At 42.1% G+C, this 15,721-nt stretch overlaps 1 protein-coding gene across 1 annotated transcript in view; it reads right to left on the reverse strand.

Moving 5' to 3' along the window:
• Positions 1-3,737, reverse strand: part of SERTAD4 (SERTA domain containing 4) — a 29,084-nt gene extending 25,347 nt beyond the window's left edge. Inside the window, exon 1 of the mRNA XM_054980811.1 lies at positions 3,691-3,737. The gene's annotated coding sequence lies outside the window, so the exon portion shown is untranslated. The remainder of the gene's footprint in view (positions 1-3,690) is intronic.
• Between the last annotated feature and the right edge of the window lie 11,984 nt (positions 3,738-15,721).

Raw genomic sequence — 15,721 nt, forward strand, 5'->3', positions numbered from 1 at the left:
AAGCTTAAAAACAGCTGTAACATGGAGGTGCTTCATGGCATATGTCCTTGGGTTTGTCAGGTATTTCTAGCTCAAATACTATCTTAAATTTTTAATTATTATATTAACATTCAAATTAAAAGGTCATGTCTTTTTCATAAAACACATTTTTGTATTTTAAATATGTGCATATCTCAGATTTCTTTCAAAGGTGGAAGGAGCCACATTACATCTGAGTCAAAATGATCCCTCTACTGCCAGAGGTCTCCAGGGTCAAAGGGAGAGATTTTTTTTTGAAACTCTGTATCTTTCACCTGGATGTACATAGAGAATTGGATGTAAAATAAAATTGGATGTAAAACACATGTAAAATACATTCTCTAGTACTTCTTTCATCCTACATCATAGATATCTTGAAGCTACTTTCTTAAGGCTACCATTTTGTTCACTATGCTTAGAAAACATTCTTCTTTCTTTTTTTTAAAGCAGCATTTTGTGTTTCTAGTTTTCCAGAGTATGGCCCCAGGATCTCATTACCACTCTTCTGAGATCCCTAGAAACAGCTGTTTTAAATAGCTTGATTTCCTGCACTTTCTTTTTAAAATGTTGGGGGTTAATTAAGTGATAATTAAGCAATGGGCTGTACTAATTGGTATTGTTCCCATTCAGTCTTCTTAGACACTACCATCAAGAAAAGATATAACATCAATAATCGTAAGATATAGATTTGTACTGTTGATATATCAGGACAAAGGGACATAGTAGACATAAAACAGATTGCCCTTATAAATCATTCCAGCTCTTCCATACCAACATGAATAACTATTTCCCCCACTGAATGATAATTCTGTGGGTGAGGGGAAGGAAACATGTAAAGGAGGGCAAGCCTTTATGATACTTTAGAACTTGAGTTGATCCACATGACAAGAATTTATGCAAATGCACAACATTTTCATTGTCAAAGCATTTTGGCATCTAGGAACTTGGGTTCTGTTCAGTTTATTGTATGAATCGTTCCATATGAGACTATAAAAGCCAAGAACCTGTCAGTACTTGGAAAATAATAAAATGTTTATATTCCTTCAAGATTCTAAGCCAAGATTATTTCTTCTCACATGCCGACTGCCCCAACCCTCCCACTCTGCCAATGGCAACATCAATATTCTCATGAGCGTAGAAGCTGCTTCTGATGAAATGTTATGAGCTCACAGATTTTAATGTCATCTCTCACATGTGGAACTATTACACAGGAACAATAACATATCCAAGGAGCATTTGTTAGCAGGATTCCTAAATTTTGCCAGACTTTGTCTATGGATATGACTCTGAAAAAATCGCATGGATGACTAATTACCATAGAATGTTTTCCTGGGGAGGCAAATCACATGCTTGCTTAAAGTCTATGAGTGCAGGAAAAATAAATGGGGAAAAGTCCTAAGATAACGCAAGTTGTAGAATAATTTGGGTCTATGTTGGGGAAAAGCACTGCTGTTATATAATATTAAATCCTGATTATTCACATGGCTGTAATTAATATATATTATTATACTAGAATAGTATAAATCTTAAAAGAGAGAAATTGGGTCAAGAAACTTCATGTGGGTTGACAAAGCAAACCACTCCTCCTAACAAAGACCTCTAAAATAACAAGATGGTTTTCTTGATTCTTTAATTATTCTTCTAAAAAGAAGTACCAATTAAAGTTGCCTTTCCAACTGGCTTTGAACCCTAATGGGGCAGTACACAAATGTCACTGACACAATAAATTAGAGGTTCTATGGGTTAATTATATTGCTGACTTCTCTTCTGTCCACTGAATAATGCAAACAAAACCACAATAAGTGTTCTGAAGCAAAAAGCAACTTGTCTTCAACTATACTGAAGTGCTACTTTCTGTGAAGTTTAAGAGCTATTATTATTCTTTTACAAGACTCCTTCTAAGGGAATTAAACACCAAAGGTAGGATTCCTAGGAAATGACTCACAAATATTGGCAACCAGCTTTCAAAATTAAATCCAGTCTTTGCAAAACTCTTCATCAGTTCAGTAACCCTTCTTAATTCAAAATAGATTTTTAAATGAAAATTAAGCATAGGAACTACCAAAGCAACTTCTTCAGGTGTCTTCTATATCGCCATCCTCCCCCATAAGCCCCTCAGGGGCTTTACTTGAGATGCCATTTTTAGCTCTCAAAGTTGGGAATTTTTAATGACTGAGTTACTGTGGCAAGCAGAGAAATGGGAATCATTTATCTTCATGTGCTGAGGCACTGCAGCAAAATATTACAGATAAACACCTCCACAAACTGGTTAGGACAAGAAAAGTGACAAAAAAGGGGGTCTAAAGCAGAATCTAGCTAACACATCTTGGTATGAAGTGAAATGAGAGGCATGCTTCTGAATTATTGCCTTTTATTTACATGGCAACTCCACTAGAGAAGCTTAGACAACCACATAAGTCTTGCACCAGTGCTGTGTGTGTGCGCGCGCGCGCGTTTCTTCTTTATATACATACAAGGCATGCAAGCACTTGCTGCATGCATTCTTGTTTCTGGACAAGAAATGGTAAGCATTCCCCAATTAGGAAGGGCTGTTAAAGGTATATAGCTCATCTCCCATTATGTCGATGGCAAACTCTCATGGCATTTGGGAATTGTGCCTTTAACCTAAAGGGGGATTGCTCCCCTGTAAAGGAACGAAACGTATTCATTTGTGTATGCATGTATTTATGTGGGCCAGAGCTTTTGTGTACGTAAATTACGGTGATGTCTGTATCTGGAGAGAGACACGTACACACCTATAGCCATCTCCACTGCACCTAAGAGGCTCTGCCTGCCAGTTATAGGGAGCCTGGGGGGTAGCAGCTCAGAGGCAGCGCTCTTTCTCCCCAAGGGAACCTGCTTATTGTATCCGCCTAGAGCCTAAAGAGCCATCAGGAGGAGGAGGAGGGAGGAGGATGCTTAAGGCAGGGCTTATGGCAGAGCAAGGGGGGCGTAATTAAAACTAAAGTGGCCTGGTTATTTATAACCCAATGGAAAGGGTCGGGAGCTTCTCCCTAATGGAGAGGTTGGCACAGCGTGCAGCCTCTGGCACAGGCGAGCCAGAAAGGAAGGAAGGGGGGAGGGCGAGGAGAGCGGCCGATTTCCCGCTAGTTTCATCTCTCCGCAAAAGACAAGAGCGGCGGCCAATTTCTTTCCTCCAGTCTCCCGTCCCGCCCGAGGCTACAAAAGGGGAGGGGGCGGCGGCGGCGGGCGGCGGCGGCTAGAGAGCAGCCAGGGCTACGCCTCTGCCTCCAGGTGGAGAGACCCCACAGAAACAGACACCGGCCACCTCTCCCGTCCCTCCCTCCCCGCGCCCGCCTTTCTCTGCCCAAGCGGCGCCGGAGTCGGCGGCGGGATAGCCTTCCCTGTGGGTCGCTCGGTCATTCTGCGCCTCCGCAGCCTCCCCACCTTAGCCTGGACGGGCGAGCGTTTCAAGCCGCCCCCCCCCCCGGCCGTCTCCTCCTCCCTCCCCGCGACCCCCAGCGCCGGAGGAGCCGCCTAGCCGCCGTGTGTGCCCGGAAAGCGCCGCTGCCGCCCATCTAAAGATACGGCCAACCCAAGGGGCGCCCTCGTAACCCCGGGCAGTCCCCTCCGTCCTCCCAGCCCCGCCACAGCCGCGCCAGAGGGCCAGGCGAGCCGCTGGGTCTTGGCCCCGGAGCACCTTTTCCTTACCCGCGGCTCTGCGTGGCTAGAAGCGGCGGCGCTTCCCTCCCTCAGGATCCCGCTGGCGGCCTCTTTTAGGCTTGCCCTCAATGCCCGCTGCTGCTCGGGGGGGGGGGGGGGAGGTGAGGGCTGTCTCCTCCCTCCCGCCCTCGCTTGTGTGCAGGCGGGCTGTTGTGGTTGACGGTAATGAAGAGCGAGGCTCGGTCTCCAGCAAAGAAGCGTGTGAAACCAGTCAATCCTGTTTCTGCACATTCATGTCCCCCTGGATATAATAGCAAAAGATTTTTTTTCAGGATGCCCCCAGGGTTAAAAAGGGAATATGACAAGCGCCAGCGCTTTCTGGCCCCTGCTGCAGCTGCAGCTGGCTGGCTAAGCAAAGGGGGAAAGCGCTTGAGCCAGAGCGCCTCTCTGCCTCCCTTCCCTTGGCGTCCAGCTGGAGAAAGGGCAGATGAAAGCCTTCAGGTTAAGACCCCTCACCCTCTCTCATCCCCTTTCCCCAGAGGCTGAAAAGCACCTCCTGCCACATGGGCAAAGGACTTAATTTGTCCTCATCAAGGAGCCCATTGTTGCTTAGGGAGCCTCGCAGCTTCTGCCCCCAACCCCTTTCATCTCTCCTAGCCAATGCACTATTGATAGGAAACAGATGACCGACGGGAAGGCCAGGCATGAACTGAGGTGCTGTAATCTGGTGGATAAGTATTTCAGGCTGGGTCTGGGAGGCATTATAACTCTGAGTCCCAGGCAAGGGGTGGCTATTGTCTTCTTGCTTCGCTTGCAGAAGCTGACTGGGAAATACTGGGAAATCAAAATGGCACAGGAGCAAGCCAGGCTGAGCGGCTTCTGTGGTGCTATAAATCAGCTTTGCAGTGGCCACAGAGTTTCAGACCTGAGCTGGAGGAGACAAAGAGTGAACCCGCACCCAGTGCTGAGGCAGCTGGCCAGGTCTGAGCCAAATGGTCCCTGCGCCATGGCAGAGCCACTGACTGGGCTTTGGCTCTGCTCGCTCCTGGTTGCCACTGGCCCTCCAGGGTGGGGACATCAAGTTAAATGACTGATCTGCTCCTGTCTGCTTGTGAGCATTTGGCTGACCATTGCCTGTCCAGTTTAGCAGGACTGTTAGGATCTTTATGAGCCAGAAGACATTGAGTATGGCTGCATATTGCCAAAAGGGGCCTATAATTGCCCAATATCTCAATTTCATGGCACATGTTAATTAATTAAAGCTAAGGGCAAATGGTAGTCTATTTAGGCTTAATTTCACAAACTGTGAAGTTAATTGCTATGCTTGATACTTTGTGTATGTTTAATGAATACAGACCACAAAATCTGCCTTAGGGTATTCTAGGGTTAGTGAATCCATGGGCAACTTACGTGTTGTGAAAATACTGTTTATTTAGATAACTATCCCAAGAGCTCTAGACAGGTTGAAATATATTTAAAAACAATGCATAACAAATAATTCTAAATATGGAGAATCTTCTGTGTTCTCACCTAGCCTCAGACAAAAACAATTCAGCCCAGGGTCATTTTGTAGAAAAAGAGCTGCAGGAACTCATTAGCATAACACATTAGCATACCTCATTAGCATATGCCACACCCTTGACATCACCAGGAGTGTGTCATTAGCATAACTGATTTGCATATGCCACACCCCCTGACATCACCTATCCTGGCTGTTTTGGACCCAATCCTGGCCATTCAGGGCTGAAATTGGGCCCAAAATGGCAAAAAGGGGCTGAAAATGGCCAAAAAGGGGCACAAATGGTCAGGATCAGGCCACTGCTGAGCGGGAGAGTGATCCACCACCCATCAGAGGACCGATCCTGGCCGTTTTGGGACCAATCCTGGCTGTTTTGGGCCCGATCCTGGCCATTTGCGGCCTGAAATGAGCCCAAAATGGCTGAAAAGGGACCCAAATGGCCAAGATCGAGCCCGAAATGGCTGGGATTCAGCTGCTGCCAGGCAGGGGAGTGTTCCCCCACCTGGCAGTGGCCCAATCAGGGCCATTTTGGCACCATTTCAGGATGAAACCATCCAATCTAGGCTGAAATGGGCCCAAAATGGCTCCAAATGGCCATTTTGGGCACGTTTGGGCCTGGATCAGGCCCAAAATGGCCCAGATCAGGTCAGTGCTGGGAAGGGGAGGGCCCCCATGGTAAGGGGAGGCTCCCCCACCTGGCATTGACCCAATCCAGGAGGTTTTGGCCCTGATCCTGAAAGAAATGGGCCAAAAATGGCCATTTTGGGCCTGTTTTGACCCCGATTAGGGCTAAAACGGCCAGGATCACATTGGTGCCAGGCAAAGAAGGCTTCCCCCACCAGGGACCTACCCAATCCTGGCAGTTTTGGCCCTGATCCCAGCTGAAACAGGCCCCAAATGGTCAAAAATGGCCATTTTTGGCCCATTTGGGCCCGGATCAGGGCCAAAATGGCTGGGACTGGGTTGGTGTCGGGCAAGGGAGGCTTCCCCGGCCCAGCACCGACCTAATCCAGGCCATTTTGCCCCCATATGGGCCGTTTTGGCCCCCATCCAGGCCTAATCAGGCCCAGAATTGCTGAAAATCAGGTGGGCGGAGCCACTAGACAAGTGACCTCTTTGGAGAACTGCTGGAACTGTGTTCTGGTGCGTTTCCCCTCGAAATGAGCCCTGATTTAGCCCACATAGAAAAATCTTAATGGAATCTTGGAAAAGTATATACTTTTGTGTTCCGTACTCTGGCCGTTTCCACACGGCTTACCTGAAGCTGGGCCATGGTGCAACGTTGCGGATCATGCCGGGGAAAACGCAAAATATCGTGTTTTCTCGTGCGAGTTTTGTGCGATGTCGTGCAAAACTCACGCGAGAAAACGCGATATTTCATGTTTTCTCCGGCATGACCTACAACGTTGCGCCATGGCCCAGCTTCAGGTAAGCCGTGTGGAAACGGCCTCTGTCTCCTAAATTTGTTTGATGTTAGGTCATTTCGCAATTCCATTCATTTAGTCTTATTAACTCTATGTCCTCCACACAGAATAAAGGGATGCAACTGGAAAAATAGTAACCAAAACAATGTACTCTGGTCATACAGGGATTTTCTTATTGATTATGTTTGTTCATTTTGTATGGGATTTCTAAGTGTATCATGCATATTCATACCCTTAAAGTAGTTTAAAATGGGTCTTTTACTTTGAAACCAGTTGTGGTGTGTTAGTTGTGTTTATATGCAAGTACTCTATTCAAATAATTTGTTATTGCTTGAAAATAATTTGTGCTTCATAAGCATTTTCTCTTTTTGCTTTTCAACTTTTTCTCCCGTTTTTTAAAATGGGCCTACCTTTCGCTGTAGCCTCTGCACAGAGAAGAAAGAGTAAACCTGCTGCTGCTGCCACCATGGAACTTCCACCAGGAAAAGAGCAAACTGGCCACAATTGGGAGTGGGGGACTTTGCCTTCTCCACTGGGTGCCTCTGTGATCTAACTCTCTCACCTGAGCCACTGTGCTTCATGCTGGATAGAGAGTGAGATGGCAGAGAGGGATGTAAAGGGTACTCAGGCATTTTGAGAAGAGCAGCTTCATAATGCTGCTGGTTGGCCAAGAGCAGGATTCTGCAGTGGGAGGTCTGAGCACCCTCTATTTCCTTTGCTGCCTTCTTGTTCTCTCCTCTGGCAGGAGACAGGTCAACTTTGGCCACCTTGCTCTCACCAGCATTGTGAGTCTTGTGCCAGGGAGAGGGTAAGAAGGCAGCAAAGGAAGTAAAGGTGCACAGTATTGGGGAAAGACAATGCTTCATGCTTACAGGTACTATGGTACTCAAATAAGTTTATAGTTATATATTTAATATTGTTGGTTATATTGTTATAGGTATGTGTTTGGTTCAGTTGTCATGTGGCTATTTTTACTGATCGTATTTGTGAACTTTCCACCACCAATATGAGAGCCTGGGTAGTTGAGATGAAGCCGTTTTTACGAACAGTAGGGCTGGGCTGCATTATAAGGGGAAAGAAAACACAGTGACTTAGAAATGTGTTTTATGTAGTTTCCTTTGCAAACAAACTGACAAATGATCAAAGAAGAATAAAATAAATCCTATGATGATAAAAGTTGAATGGCTTGGTGAAATCAATGGGCTTACTCTGGAATAAATAGGTTTCTCCAGTGCTGAAATTTCAGGGATGTATCCAAGGTCACAGTTACATTTTTTATACATGTACAAGAAATGATGCATCTTTATATAGCCTCTCAGAGTTTCATTTCAATCATGCACACTAGGAGTCCGGAACACAGAATGGAAAAAAACCAGACAGCTGAGTAAAAATCAAGGTGGTGGGATTAGCATCTTGAAACAGAGTGATCTCATTTGTATATTTACTTTATAGGCTTTTAAAATTTTATACCATATATAAACTTGTTTATTTCACTTTTGGAAGTCCAAATAATTTTGGTTCATTGATAAGTTTCCAAATAAATGCATATGTATTTTCTAGACCTTTATATTCTATCTGTTAAAATTAATTAAGGTAATTTGTAACCTAGCTGTTAAATACATGATTTTTTGCAAAAAGGAACTTAGAGCTATCAAATTCTTACTGTGAATGGACAATATGTAGGATGCAATATTATACAGTTATGAACACATAGGTGAACTGTATTACATACATTGTATATGCATGCATAAACCAAAAATTACTAACAATTTTTGTAATTAAATACATGAATAACTGCTTATACATAAAACCATTCATTTGAGAGGCGGAAAGGGTTATCTCGACTTCCCTTTACCCAAAAGCAGAGACATCCACCCAGGGGCTCCAAGACCTTCACACGGCAGCTTAATACACGCACTGAGCAACTTCATTAAAGAAAAGTTGCCTGTAGAGCAAATAGCTCCAGATGTCTCAAGCAAGAGATTGCAACACATTTTTTTAAATAATAGAAATTTAGGTTTATTGCACACCTATGAAAGACACTGAGTAAGGGAAACAGACTGTTGATTACTCAAAACAGATTAAACAAAACAGCTGCACTCTGTTGGGATCATACGTATTCCAGCTGTGGTCAGGATTTCTGGCGTAGTGGGGAAAATACACACATCAGCTTATGTACTTTCTATGGAGCTATAGAATTCTTCTATGTTGCTAATCCACGTGGAGAAAGGGGAATAGAAATAAAACTGACCACTGAGGAAAAGAGAGCTGTGTAGGAACAGAAGCTATTCCGTGCAACAGTTGTGTGGTTAATATTGCTTGAACCCTGTGAGTGGCATAAGTTTACTGGTACAATGCTCAACAGAACATTGTACCAGTAAACTTACAAGGCCCAACAGAAAATTGGGTACAAGGCCCAACAGAAAATTAGTTATTCTATGGTTTCTGGGTACCAACGAATATTTGTGAATATTCCCAGTTTCTCAAAAGCAGAAGAGTTTACCTTGTACAATTTAGAAGATCTCCGCTTCCTGAAAAATACTGTTTTTAAAAGTTAATGCATATAGAATGTGGCTGACTATAATAAAAATGTTTCTTGGTCTTAAGAACTGTAATAATAATCAAATCATTTAGCTTGATCATTTGCCAAGCACAAAGATTACTTCCTGTGAAATGATGACTTCTGTTTGAAAATGTAGATAAGACAAATAAGAATACTGAACCTGGTAGCTACACATCTGAAAACAGCACCCCCCGCCCCCCGCCCCAGTGGCATCTTTCTACTTTCTGCACTTGAAAGTATCAAAAATGTTAGTGGTGATCTCCAAAGAAATGAGGTATCTGAACACAGGAGTGACATTGTGCTTCCTTTAAGTAAATGAAACAGCAAGGTTAAAAGAATATGTGCTTTATTCTAAGGCTGCCCTATGGTATCCAGTTAACTGCTAAGATCTATACAAACGTATGAAAAAATATCATGTTGGGTAACACTATCAGTGCTACCCAACAATTTTTGTAAGCAACACACAAGTGTCTTGGTGCTGTAGGAACTGATGATACTTACAAGTTGATTATCTACAATTTTGGTGTCTGTATTATGGGGAGGAATACTAAGGAGAATTGACCTTTTGAAAATATCATCTGCTGAATCAGATGTAAAGGCAAGATGATAAGTGCTTCAGTAAAGATCCCAGGCCATATATTCTACATATAGTTTGACTAATCCTAATACCATGGTGAAATGCTAACTTGTTATTACATACTAATGGCCTACAACTGCTTTCAAGAGCGACTGTGTGTTAAACCTTGATGCAGAATCTGCACTTTATCCAGGGAAGCTGGAAAAAATAACACTTAATATGAGAGCTGAACTCTCGTACTACTAAATCAAAAATGGGCAGCAAGATGAGTCAAATGTGGATTGAGGGTGAAACTCCAGGTAATACTTTTTCAGGAAGAGGAATATAACTGACTTGAAAGTAGCACTTCAAAGGCTCATAGAACATAAACTCCCTTGCAGCCCAAGACAACTGGGTGGGAAATACCTGGACCATGAAGCTTCTTTGAACACATTCCCAGACTGGCGTGGGAGCATTCTATGGAGAAGCATCTCCCATAGTGTTGCAGATGTATATGAATGAAGCCTCAGAGAATCTCAAGTGAGAGCTGCCATGTAAAAGAGGAGCATAGTAGTTAAGTAGGGCTCTCATTTGTTAAATACCTATTACTCTGATTTAAATGTTACAACGCCCAGGTGGAAAACACTGGAAAACCTTTCCCTGTGGTAGCGTTCCACAATGTGTGTCATGTATGCCAGCATCCATGCCATTGTTGTGTTCTGCATCTTATACTGAGAATGATATAAGCATCTATGCCATTATTGTGTTCTGCATCTTACACTGCATCTTAAATGCATACTGATATAATGCCAAAGTTAAATACTGTATCTTATGCATTTTATATAAGTCACCTGAGGGTGTCTAGACTGCTAATACTAATTTCCAGAGAATCCAGTGGCCTCTTTGTTATCTCTAAGAAATATGCACTTTCACTTCTGAGTGTCCTTGGACCGGAGCTGCAGCTGTATACTGAAATGTATCTTTTTCAGAGGAGGGAATGATTCCACTCTGTATTTTGTCTAGACTAAACGACTCTGTTCCTATGTAACTTTTTGGGTTTTCGTGCCTGAATGCAAACAGGCTAGAGGGCAGGAGAACATCCCCTATAATCAGTAGTCCTATTGTGTGAATAATCACTTCTGCCATCTTCTACCTACGAGTGCACACCTGAACTGAATAGATCTCTAAATAAAGTTTCTTCAACCAATGCACCTGTGTGCTTGCTGTGACGGGCTTGGGGATCTAACTGCCAGGGACTGCCACCCTAGGACTGACATTGTGAACACAGTGTTTTGAAGCTTCATAGTCAAAGTATCTTCCCAATCCCATGTGGGATTTGCATGTCAGCGCTGCCTTGACTTAGAACATACAGCTCTGGTAAACAAATTACAATTAAAGAAGCACATGCAGCAAGGAATTTTTAAAATTCATGGCTACTGCAACGTGGAGTGCATACATATTGAAGTTTTTGAGGGTGCCCAAGTTTACCTTAGCTCTATCTCTGCATCAATGAAAGTACCTTTTCAGAGCTATCGTTCCCTGCAGTACACATGTCCACTAATGCTTATAAATAATTCCCTTTGAGATTCTGAGTAGTAAGTAATACACTTCCTCTCTCCACCCATGCCTAAGGTAGTATTTAATTTTTAGAACAACAAAATGTGTGCTTATCCCTTACTATTATGCAGTCTTTCAAAAAGGAACCAAATAGTGACTGATAAGTATCATCACTCTCTACTCCCAGTTTTCCAGTTTACCCCAAAATGTTTTTCCTGCATAAACAATATCCACTATTTTTTGTTTTATTTATAGCCCACATTTTTTTCGTTTCTCAAAATGCTATTTATCATGCAACACTTTAAAAAGAGGAGGCAGGAAGCTTGCTCCTGTTTGTAATGTTCCACAATTTCATCAAGAACAATTCCATTGTGCTTCAATCCATTTTCTTTTTTCTTTTAAAAGGTGTGCACTTTCCCTCAGCAGCACATTCAAATGAAATTGACGAGTCCAGAAGCGGTTTGCAGTGTGGACTATTCCAGCTCAACAGAGAATTTTTTTTTCATTTGGTGAAGGCAGTTTGAAAGGATTGCTGTTCAGTATATATAAACTCATCTTGATTTTGCCTTTGGGAAACAGGTTTTTGTAGCGTTTCTAAAATCTGCTAAGTGTCTGAACAGAGGTGACACTTAGGCAAAGGTCTATGTATGTATATATGTATGTATGTATGTACACCATGAGAAGGAAAACCTCTCTCAAACATCTTTCAACTGTGTTGATAACTATTGTCTATCAACAGTCATCAATCTGAGTGGGGCAAAAAGTATTGGTAGGAATTATGAATAAAGATTTCCCATTGTAGTGAGACCTGGTCATTAAGTTTGTATCATTTCTAAGCTGCTGGATCAGGGCTAGTTTCATTTTATCAATAAGGGGGAAGATTTTTGTTTTGCTCTATTAAAATGATTGTCTGCATCTGGTGATATCTGAATAAAGTTATAAAATCCCCCCACTATATAAAAGCTTAAGCTGTCCACATCACCATCCCTAGCAGCTCTATAGGTCTTATTTCCTTGCATCCATGGATATGTGCTTTGTAATTGCCACTGCCTTACTTTACAGCTTTTGTTCTTTTTGATTGCAGCATTTACACTTCTCATCTAATTTAGATTGCTTAGAATGACAACGAACAGTTTAAATGAATTTGGCACTTCACACTCTTGTAATAGATCCTAGGAAGCATGTGCATCCTTCTGATAAAACTTCCAACAATACATTACATAAAATTAGGAAGGATGGCATTTACACAGAGGAATAAAAAAATCCCCACCAAAGTGTTTTGCTTGCAGAAGTCTTTCCCTTGATCACTCTCAGGTTTGTAAATAGGCAGTCGCCTACCTGCCTCTGGCAAGTCATATTTGTCTTCAGGCAACCAAACACAGATGTTTTTTGAAACTGGAATAGAATTAATTCTTCTGACTTTCAGGCTATATATGTACCACAAATGGCTCATGTTATTTATTTATCTATCAGATTTATGAGCTTTCTTCCAGCAAATTGAGATTCTGAGTAATAGGGTTGCTAAATTCGAACAATAAAACAAATTTAAAAATTAATATCAGCTTCCAGAAACACACGTATGCGTCAGTGGAAACCATAGCAAAAACAAAGCAGTAACAGTGCAGTCATGCTAACACAATGTTTACAGGGGTAGTAACTTTTGCTTAGTAGTAACTTTTGCAAGGATGGTCATCCCCCTCTTACATAAATGAATTTAGAAAGTGGCAGGAAATGTGGCAGGTTCTTACTAAATGCTAAATTTCTATCTCAGACTACAAGCTTAAGAACAGGTATTCTTCTGTCTACTCTCTTCTTTCATGTAGCTTCACTAGAATTTACTTTCCCCACAAAAGTAGAAACTTTGCCCCTATGAACTTGAAGCACTGAAGCAACAACACAGACACAGGAAGATGAAGTTCCTTGTACTCGTTATAATTTGGTCCAAAGATCTCAGCAAGATGATGTAGACCCCTAAGAATGAACTGTTCTTTTTTTAAAATTGGAAGACCCTTTATGGTACAGATGCAGATTAATATAACTAAATAACGCAATACTTTTTCAGAGAATGTATGGCAGGGGCCTTCAGGGCTTAACATATGGAGCTCAGGTTACCTTGAAGCCCTCTGATCCAGATTGTGCAGCTAATATGTCCATTGCCATTGTCTTACAACTTTTGGACATGGATCCTTATAGTTCCCTAGGAAGATGGAGAGAGATGAAAGCTGCAATAAAGATAACAATTTATTCCAGAATGGAAATGAAAACATGAACTCAAGGAATTTTGATGAAAGAAGAGACACATATCTCAATTTTTAAAGAACAAATCTTTCCCCAAACACTCATCTTATATTGTGTGCAGGGCCGGCGCCACCATTGAGGTGGTGAGGTGGCTGCTGTGGGTGTCGGGGTGCCGGAGGGGACACCGGAGGGACTTCTGGGGGTGGAGGTGCACACCACAGAGCTGGCATGCCTGCCCTGCAGCTGCTTCAAGCTGGCCAGCCCCGTGCCGCCGCCGCTGCCACATGCCCCTGGCTGGGTGCAGCAGCCGTTGGCCAGGCACGGCAGGTGGCCGGGGAGGCGTGTAGAGCGTGGACAGCCTCTGCACGCTGCCCCAGCCACCCACCAATGGGCCCGGCTTTGCCTTGTGATGATGTCATGTGATGACATCATCTCGCAGTCCGGGGCGCGCGTGCACTGCATGTGCGCGCACATGGGGCTGGCCATGGGCGCCAGAAACCCTGGCGTCGGCATTGTGTGGACTTACTATTGCAGTTTTCTGAGGCATGATGTTTGTTATAAGAACACAAACAAAATCTAGTGTATTAAGGTGTAAAGGTTACAGATGATGAGTTTTTGTGCTAAAAAATTAGTGTTATAATAGGGCATCTTTGAAATATTTGTATTTTCATTCAGAACTAAAGTTATATTGATTTTAATTATCTAATATTATGGAGGCAAAACTAAACAAATTTTTGAGACCACAGAAGGCAATGAGATATGATAATATGCAGCCCCTTCCTAAGCATGTTTACTTGAAAGTAAATCCCACTGAGTTTTATGGGACAAATTCTTAAGACAATATGCATAAGGTTGCTGTTTTAAATTATTTTGTAATATCAAATGTTAGTTAACAGACCACAATCTGAGATATGCAGACTTGCAGAATTAGAATCTCATTTGTCAACATCTATAAAAACAAAAAGGCATTGATTTTGACAATAATGTCAAGCAAGAAGATCCTTGGTAGACAATAAATCGTGTAAACAAGAGAAGAAGAGTGTTAAAAATAGAGAACAAGTTTATTTATAGAAAAAGCTGATTTCTATTTATTCAACTGAAAGTACAGTAACAACGTAAGGGAAACGTTAGCTAAGAGAAGCAGTAAGAATGCATAAGGTCAACAGCAGGAATCACACAAGATCCATGCTCTCTAATGAATATCAGTGTTATGAGGAAGAGTTCCTTATGTTTCCATTCTAAGCATCATCGGAAAAAAGTATATAAAGGGGAAAGAAACATTAACTAGACATTGATGTTTCATGTCAACAGAGTCAATCAGGAAGGCTTCTGGTCCAGTCATGGATATTTATGGATTTAAAGGCTGTTGGTGACTTGGTCATGACATTTATATTTTAATTTACATCAATGTTATAGTCCAATGTAGAATTTCTCATATACAAACAATCAGTTTTCTGGAATGGTGTCTTCTTTTTTCTTTTATTCTTTATCAATAACACATAAGCAATTTGTTGGGATGGTACATAACAGAACATGAAAAGTGTAATGCTTGGAATAAAAAAATATTTTTAATGGGAAACAATTGATAATTAAAAATAATTAAAATGTATACCTGGTCTGCAGATATATAAAAGTACTTTTAATAAAATATCCATTTCTCTAGGGCATGATTGAATCTATTCTGGGTGTAGCAGCCATGTGCAGAGGAATCTCCACAGGGCATAATGGATATCTGTTCACTTCCTTACCTTTAAGCGTGAGCTTATGGTTGTACATACAAGAACCACACTAAGCCTCTATAGTAAATGTGATGTTTGTACATGAATCTCCACCCAGCTCACCACTTAATCAAGAAACGTGAGCGAAGAATCATGCTCTTTGACTGAGTGCAGGGGGAAGGGCTGGAATGTAAGAGCCAAGCTACAGGCCTTCTGTTCACCATCACAGACTGGTACACCAGGCACATGAACTCTAATAAGGTTTAAGGTGATTCCTTCAAGTGCTGGCCCCCTGTACCTAACACAGACTGAATCAAGGCCACACAGATAACAGTATTTGACTGTAATACACTAAAAAAATTCTAAAATTGTAAGTTTCTGACACAAATATAAATGGGGAATATAAAGTGAAACAGATGTCATGTCTTATTTATATTTTTGCTTGCCTAGTGGGCTGATCTGACTGATAAAATGTACAAGATACAAATCAACACAGCATTATAC

Source organism: Eublepharis macularius, chromosome 1, assembly GCF_028583425.1.
Source record: "Eublepharis macularius isolate TG4126 chromosome 1, MPM_Emac_v1.0, whole genome shotgun sequence".
Classification (NCBI taxonomy): domain Eukaryota; kingdom Metazoa; phylum Chordata; class Lepidosauria; order Squamata; family Eublepharidae; genus Eublepharis; species Eublepharis macularius.